Raw genomic sequence first — 9,141 nt, 5'->3', positions numbered from 1 at the left:
CGGGACCTCCTGGTATGGTCGCTGAACTCCACAAAGATGTCTCATTACTGCCCACCCGCAGCAGGTTAGGAGGCTGACAACATTGTAGTGCAGCTCCATCAGAATAGGTAGTAAGGAGAAGGCTACAGCAGAGCGGGCCAGACACAGCAACTTGACCGACCCAACATCTCCACCGCTGATTCTGGGTCTGCTAATAGTGCCTTTCCCCTCCTCCACCCCTGGGCTGATTCCTGTCTAGGGTTAGCTCATTCTGTGGGAGGAGTTTTCAGGGGTGAATCCACTGTTGGGGTGCGTTTATCTTCCCAGCTATAGAGTTGAGGTAACAGCGGCTTGATAAGAGTTAGTGGGAAAGTCCACTGTTAAGCCAAAAACAAACAGCTCAAAATCTATCAGAGGAATATACAGGTTGGAAATGTTAACTGGACCTGGTGGGAACTTCTGTGATTGTATGACTTTAAAACCACTGAAACAAACAACTTAATAATACAAAATGGCAAAAAAAGTTACTATTATTTATCAGTAAATTGGACATGGGATGCTGCTATCAATCAAAGCCGAAGGCTAAACTAACTCCATTAGTTCAGATCTGGCTTCAAAGACAAGTCACCTGGGCATGGCAGTGATACATCACCTGATACAACAGAACCAAAAACACCCTAAATGCAAGGAGAGCTCGGTGTATCTCATAATTGAATTCAGCACACACACACACACCACACACACTACACACACAACACACACACACACACACACACCACACACACACACACACACAACACACACACACAACACACACACACACACACACACAGCACACACACACACACACACACACACACACACAGCACACACACACAACACACGACTCGTCCAGCTTTCATATAATGATGTATTCGTCAAATAATTTGTTACATGGCTTTGCTATGAAAGTGCTGCAATCAACTAACGTTGCAAACACTGGCTGGAACCAATTCCGCAAACAATGTACCTATTAACTGAAACACCAACTGCATGTTTTCGTTCATTATCTTGCACAGTCAAGTGGGATCGCATAATTTTTTTAAGGCCTACAGATGCATAGCACAAGACCTATGAGAAACATCCCACCTGGAAAACTTACATGGGCAGAAAGTCGGATATGCGTGGAAGGTTCAGCGTCCAAGGCTACATATATTAAATACATGTGCCATATCTAGAACAGTATTATCATACCCCTGACTTGTTCCACATTTTGTTGCGATGGACAAACTGACATTCAAAATGGATACACAAAAAATAAAAAAAAGATTACTCAAGCCCATGCTGAACCCCATATACCCCATAATGATAATGGTCAGAAATACAATTTTGGGCAAAGTGAGCATAGATTCGTGTCTAGTAGACTGAAAGCCTGTTGAAGTTGGAGTATTATATCTTATTATTTCTAAAGGTCATTGCGAGTTTATATAGTCAACGTTCACGTTAAATGAAGTGCTGGATTTTGCCAGCCAGACTAATATATGTTCTATTCGCCCAGTGTCCCTTGCAGGTTATTTATTTCACGAAGGTCGAATTACACCATTTAAATGCTCAGCTTCTATATTAGTTTGGACTCCACTGTTGTGCCCATAGTTAAGCCTTTAGAAGGCCTGTTTTCAAATCAAAGACCCAAAACATGGAAGCCGATGTCTGAGCATGCCCCTATGTTAGCCACAAGGTTCTATCTTGAGGTGGTATCTCGTTAAACCTCTAAAAGTCACCAAGCCATTGGGGGGGGGGGGGGGGCTTGACTACTATAGCCCATATAATCTAATGTGAAATGACACAAATACTAACTATAAGACCCATTCTTAAAAATTCTAGGGATTTACATATAACAAACCACTTTTAAAATATGGATTAAGCAACAAAGAGACCATCATTGTTCATGAGAGTCTCACTTCCATCAGATGATGATAATTAGTTTGTAGGCCAAACTGTTGGATGCTACAGACATTTTGTTGAGAAGACCGATTTTTGGGATGTCTCAGGGTCTACAAATACCACTGTTATTTCAAGTCCATGAGACTCCCAAAAAAAAAAGTATTCTCACAAAACATAATATTACACCTCTAATGGGCATAGGCTGATCAAATACTACGTAGTACACGTTCCACCAAAAGACCTTACAGACTCGCGCTGAAGGCAGACCGCGCGTACATGTATTTGAAAAAATAAAGGAAGTACAATGCATTCAGAAAGTAGTGCAGACCCCTGGCGCTTTTGCCATATTTTGTTTAGTTACAGCCTTATTCTAAAACGGATTTAACTTTTCTTTTTCCTTCATCGAGAGAAATAGCACAAATTAACTCCGTAAATTTGTGAACACTTTTAGTAGCGATTAAGCCTCCAAGTCTTTTTGGTTATGACACTACAAGCTTGGTACATCCTATTTTTGGGAGAGGAACCTACCATCTGTTAGTCTCTCCAGAATCCTCTTCGCACATGAGATGCATTCCTTGGTGCCGCGAGCCATTAGATGGGTCTGGTGTTGCACACGAATCATCCTGACCTCACAGGAGGATGTTAGATCGGGTTCAAGCGTCGATGTGCGTCTCTGATAGAGGCGACTCAAGGACAATACAGAAACTCATGTCTCCCTTGAATTGCGGTGTCGCACTCATATATGCTTGTCGCTCGCTGTGTCCTCTTAGGTCTGTTGGTCCTGTTGGAAGGTGACCTTCACCCTAGTTGAGAGGTTCATGAGTGTGCTGTGAGCAGCGCAGGTCATCCTTAAGGGATATGGTGCATGACACATTAATATGTCTCCCAATTCTACTCTCTCTTTCCTCGATCCGGCTTGACTAATTCTCTCACAGTCCCATCCTCACGCGGCTGAGAAAGAAGAGCGATCCCCCTCCATGTGCTATCCGACCACAAATCTATGGACTATACAAGACCGTCAGAGTAATGGTACCAGGTTTCGTCCATTGATGTCTCTACGCCTTGGCTTTATTACAGTCTTATAGTGAGTAATTCAATCTAATATTAATCGATCAGACCATAGCCATCATATGTGCTCAATATGTCCCTGAGAAGTCTTTTAGTCGCCTCCTTTCTCTACTCTCAAAACCCCTATCTAGTCATATACATGATGTAGATCTCTATTCTATTATGACATTACATACATTGTCCGAATTTTATTGGCATATTTTTTGTACCTATGCAGTTCCTTCAACAAATTTATTAGAGATCCGTACTATACATTTATGGTACAACAGTATCTATATATTTTATCATGAGTTAATCTTGTAATTGTAGTTTGACTATCCCATTCAGTTTCACTGCAAACCCCCCCATCTAGTTCGTTCATAGTGAAACGCCCGAGTGCATTTTTTTGTTTCTATTTGCCATATTAATTTTTCAACTGGTGATCTGGTCTTGATTGTTGTCACAAGACAGCATATATCCTATCATGTCTTAATCATTGCAATTTGTTTAAATAAGAGCCAAAAAACCATACTGTTGTGTTGGTCGCATTTCTATGTTGGAAGTGCATTAACAATAATTATAAAAGTGTGTTGGTGCATATTTCTCTCTCCCCTATTGATGTTCTTATCGACCTCAGTGTTTGTGCTCCGTCGTTGTATCTTTTTTATACTCTATATTACAAGCGTTGTGATACATTTCTTGGTTGATATGTCCTCCATTTATTCTTCTTTCATATTCTGCCTCTACATGTATTCGTGTTACCTCGTTTGAGGTACGAGTTTGACCACTTCCTTATTGCTCTGTCTACTTTCATATCTGATAATTAGTCCATCATATTTCGCATTATTATGATAACTATACCTCTAGACTAAATATTTGACCTTATATATAGCCTTATTTTGAGAGATTTAAGCAAAAGATGACTATTCAGAATTTATGGGCTCTCTAAAGGCACATTGATAAATAATAGGCTATTGCTGATCAATAAGGGATCATGAGTCAACAATCTACCTGTGACATATCAGTTCGGTTAACAGTCTGGGAAAACGCAGATTATTAAAAATTATTTTTCTTGAATCCTAGATATGTTGAGCAACAGATCAGAGATAGATCAGAGTACTTGTCTCAGAAGTGGTTGTTTTTACAACACAGTGTCCGTGTGCCACGCGGACATTCGTGTGATAAAGATAGATAATGTCACCATATTCAGGCGGCAATTATTTGGATTGTCAAGGCACAAATGACCATCGGCGAGCGTGCAGTGCCCACTATTGACAACTCTTTTTAACTTTTGGCTGCACATCGAGCAATGACATATAGAAAGTAGTCAATACGACGATGGATCATGGAACAAGAATGAAAAACAAATAACAACAACACTAGTTTTACTATCTCTGAGTTAGGTCAGAATATTTAAGCCTCCTTATCAAGCATCATAAAACTAGTTATGCCAAAGCAGTCTGTTCATTCTACCTAGTACGTTTATGATATTCGTGTGTTTTTCTCATAGACGCAACGCATATGTGATAGTTTCGACTCAGTGTACAGGCATCTGTGATTTTCTTTAAGGACAATTGAGGTGTTTAAAACCGTATATAATGCCTTCTCACGTAACACATGGCCTATCTCCATAATGAAAGAATACTTCGTGATTGCTATGTTAATATGAGCTAATGCATAACATTCAGGGAACCTGATTATGTATATTTCTGCCCTATACAACGCCAACTGACACCTTATGTTAGAATCTCCTATTTTTATTATGGAATTTGACACTCGATTTAGTGTAGATTTTGTCATGAGGGCGCATAATCTGTTAATGGTTCAATAGACATATTTAATCTCGGAGAATTTCCGGATGCTATCCGTGTCGGGTCTGTTTAACAATTGTACATCATCTTTGAAGTTGTAACAAATATTAATTTTGATATTTGTTCTTTATTTAATACGTTCTATTCAGCCCTGTTTTGAGTTTGTTGTGTAACAAAACTGACATTTTAGAGAAGCCTTTTATTGTCCCCAGCACTGGTAACGATTTCTTCTGTGGACGAAGGAGAAGGGACCAAACGCCAGCGTGGTAGTGTTCATCATGTTTAATAAAGACGATAAACGTGAACCACTACAAAATACAAAACAAACAAATGTGAAAAAAACGAAAAACGAAACAGGAATAAGGTTTTAGTGTCTCTATGGAAAAGATGAGACTTCTCACGAACAAGACGTGACCTCCTGCTTTTTGCTCGGACAAGTTCCTCGTCTGAAGTTGACCGGTACCAGTTAAGAAGAAAATGAATGGAAGTACAAAGGTGCCTACCCCATAAAATGGGGTAAATATGTGTAAGAAATAAACAATTTTATTTCACTGAGCTTTCTTATATAAGCTCTTAAATTTTAGGACAATAGTGAACAGAAACAGTTACCATCCCACTCAACCTTAAACTTAAATGTCTTTGTTTGGTGTTTAAAACCAATAAAAAATTACATCCCCATAATGACTGGTGGTATGCACACAAAGGAATTAGAATTAATATGTTTTTTAATGCATTTCTTTCATGCTTATTACAGCAGGCAGGGTCATTTTAGTGCTAAAATAAAGCCATAGAAATGTGACCATGTCATAGTAATCAATGACGATGACAACTGCAAATGGCACACTTAAATGTATAAGTGTGCCATTTGCAGTCGTCATCATCATATGTTAACTTTAAAGAAAAWATTCTTTATGCACGGTGTACATMATTTACTGGTCAGTTTCTAACAGAATATATTCCAAGTGGGCAAACTCATCTCCATACAYTCTMTAGGTTACAATGAGTTATGACAGGGCATGCAACCTGGATTGCAATGTTACAAAAATKTAAATTTAACAAMGCAAGAAGAGAAACTAAACAGGGCAGCCGAAGGTTGTGATCTGGTTGATGAACTCATCAATGCCCAGACAGACTTCTCKGTAGTTTCTGGATGTGCACTCTTGTTGTGAGGGCCAGTACTCTATCCATGTCTGTTCACCTAGGACATACTTGTACTCCAACGGTCCTTCATCCTTCACTTTGTGCAGGTCTTCAGACTTCCCCATAATCATGTATGTTTTCCCCTGCATTAGACCCAGAGCTTCTCTACAGTAAGACAGTCCCATGAAGTCACGATTCTTCCCCTCCACTCCCTCGTCAGTACCTGGCTTGATGACCGAATCGATCTTCATGGTGTAAGTGTCTGTGTGTGTCGTCAGCTTCGAGTCCACCACCGTAGCTTTGTAAACGTAATCCAGTCCCGCGCCGCATGCTTTGTCTATGCGGTTGACATCTGGCTCGCCTTTCTTCTGCATACTGCAGCTCTCTTCCGCACACGTGCACACGTCTCCAAGACACAGTCTGCTCAGAGTACCGCCCTCCCTCTGCGGGTGGTAGAACTTCACACAGTGCTTCTGGTTGTAGTATTCATATACAGAGACRGCAGCTGGCTGTAGAACTCCCACTTCCTGTACTCTGTGGATCTTAAAGGATATTCTGTCTTCTAAYTTATGGGAYACCTTGTCCAGATATAGGATGAGAGATCCTCTTTCAGATAGAACTTTGTCCATCTCAAACTTCTCTATGTAGCGCTCCCTCCCCGTGGACAACCTTTTCAGATCGTCTGTGTCTACAATGAAGCCGGTCAGCAAGCCGATGTCCAGAATAGACATGGTYGCATCTCTCTCTGAGTTCCGATACAACACCTCAATAGTGAGCATAAATGACTCCTTGGCGTCCTCGTGACTTGTTTTGTCCATCTTAGTGAGGGTGACAGAGAGGTCAAAGCTTTCACAGTCACTGTCCTTTTTCCTCGGGCAGGGATAGTTTACAGTGTCACCACCGCAAGTCGCCTCACATTCCTGAGGCTTTTACAGTCAATCCTTGTCTATGGACTTGACTTGTACTGTGAGTGTGGAACTGGTTTTGTTGTTGATGGACCACTTGGTGACTGATGCCTGCCTGCCACCTCTAGGTGATGCTCAAGCAAAGTCTTTCAGGTCTTCACGTGGCTCCAATATTCAGCCACAGCCTGGAACACCATGATGGTGGACTGTGTGGATCATATCCCCCTCCCACTTCTTTGCTTGTTGAGCCACCTGATATGGGCCGGCCTCTTCGAAGCCTTCCCTGACCAGGCAAGCAGGGCGTACGACGTGGCCTCCAGCGTGTACTGCGTACCACCAGGGACTGCCAGTGGTCCAGCTGTGGAGAGGCGAACTTCAATAAGTCTCCTTGTGAGTTTCTTTCGCATGGCCAGAGCATAGGAGTCATAGCTAACAGCATAAGGGTTAGTCAGGTGGGCAGACGCTTTCGAGGTACGCTACTGCCTTAGCCACACTGCCTGGTAGGCTGTTGACAGACTGCTCACAAAGTAGCTTGCTTCCTGCATGCGATGAGAACAAAAGCTGTCATGGAGGCGTCATTGTCTGATCCCCTCACGTTACCCGTCATCTCTGCGTGAATGACAGGAGCAACTCATTGAAGATTCCATCTGGCTGTTGTGTGTTCAGATCAGCCACTTGACAGCAGAACAGACACGTTATCCTGACATTGATCAATGTACTGGACATGGCAAACACCTTCACACGTATGCTGTCAGCCAGGTGCTGCTCTGTCTGCTGACCCAGGCAGCGTAGGAGCCATCTTCTTTACGGTAGGCCAGCTCACGTTGGTAACCCAATATTGATGTACTTGATGGCTGTTGTTCCGTTTGTCCAGGCCAATATCCTTCCCACTTTTTGTGTTTGTCCAAGTAGTGTGTAGCAATGACAGGCAGGGTCATGTAGATCATGTTTCGTCCCACACCCGACTGGCTAACTATCAGACTGCCCAGAGATCTCCACTGATGCCTGCTCCACAGCACACTGGTCTGCTCTCCACCGTCACACTGATCAGTGTGTCAGCATCAGAGTTTGGCACCTGGTTTCGGGCACTCACTGGTATGTACGTCTGCTCACCACCATGTTTAGCCGGGTTTCAGGAGTACGTTGTTCCTTCTTGACAGCACTCCCTCAGCCACAACGCGCAGATCCCTCTCACCCCGTCATTCTGCCAGAGTTTTTCACAGATGCCTGACCTCAATGGAGTGCAGCCCAGCTTCATAGGGATGATGACATTAGGGGACAACCCGGTGTGACATGCGTTCATGTTCACTTCCTGCCTGTACTTACCTTCTTGCTTGCCGACTGACACCTCACCGTTCCCATCAGCTCCACACGCCACAATGATGGTCGTCGCTGTAGTTGTGAGGATTGCTTTGACCTCCACTGTTCGTTGCGGACGGCTGAGTAGGGCAGCTTGAGTCGATGAAGAACCCTTTAGAACTATCATCTCAAACGATTCTGCCCACACAGATGCCATGAGTTTTAGACAGGCTGATGCTGTTGATTTCCCAGGTCGGGGATGGAATCCTTAGGAAGTTGTCCTAAGTAAAGATGTGGACTCACAGTGCTTTTCTTGTCAGGGCATTCAGGGAAATTGGTGTCTCCCACATCCAGCTCTCAGGGAACTGACTACGAGGACACAATGTCTTCAGACCGATTACGCATATCATCATCTCCTCACTGCGTGAGAGCAGCAGTGCATCCTGTTTGGATTTCTTCTTCTTGGAGGCCATCTCGTGCAGCAGACAAGGAAGCTTGACGCAGACGTCCCATCTGTGATTACTGGGCCGTCTGTCACAGTATATCCCATGGTTTGCCCTCATCCCGCCACACACACTCCTTGCCAGACCATTGTACTTACTGCCATACTAGTGATGACGTCACTGATGGTCACCGCTGTCTCCGCCGTAGAACTAACAGGACAGTGGGGTCTGTCTGATCCAGTCCTTTAGCATTGTTGGCTCAATACAGACCAGCATCGTAGAACACCCCCATATTGTCTGCTCCTCCTCCAGCTGTACAGCCTGTATCATGCTTCTCTATGGTGTCCAGATCTTGGCCTGTGTGAGACGGTGTTTGCTGTGAGACGTAGATCCTTGTCTACAGCCACCAGTCCTACTTAGCTCCCGGTCTCCAGTGATGGTCAGACTGAAAGCCTTACGAGGCTCATAGATGCTTGGCCTGGTCGATGTCACTTTCAGTGAGCCATGCAGAGACCTTGATGTCAACCCAGACCGAGTCTGCCACCAAGTCAGCTGCTCCACATGGTAGTACAGCTACGATGCGGAACGCGAAGC

General features: G+C 43.4%; 1 protein-coding gene and 1 pseudogene across 1 annotated transcript in view; both read right to left on the bottom strand.

Moving 5' to 3' along the window:
- The window catches only part of LOC112070548 (complement C3-like), a 76,722-nt gene that overhangs the window by 23,483 nt on the left and 44,098 nt on the right, over nt 1–9,141 (bottom strand).
- On the bottom strand, nt 5,468–8,667 carry LOC139024325 (complement C3-like; annotated as a pseudogene).

This window comes from Salvelinus sp. IW2-2015, unplaced genomic scaffold (genome assembly GCF_002910315.2).
Source record: "Salvelinus sp. IW2-2015 unplaced genomic scaffold, ASM291031v2 Un_scaffold1357, whole genome shotgun sequence".
Taxonomy (NCBI): domain Eukaryota; kingdom Metazoa; phylum Chordata; class Actinopteri; order Salmoniformes; family Salmonidae; genus Salvelinus; species Salvelinus sp. IW2-2015.
Note: the sequence above shows the minus strand (reverse complement) of the source record. Positions and strands in the feature narration are given on the sequence as shown.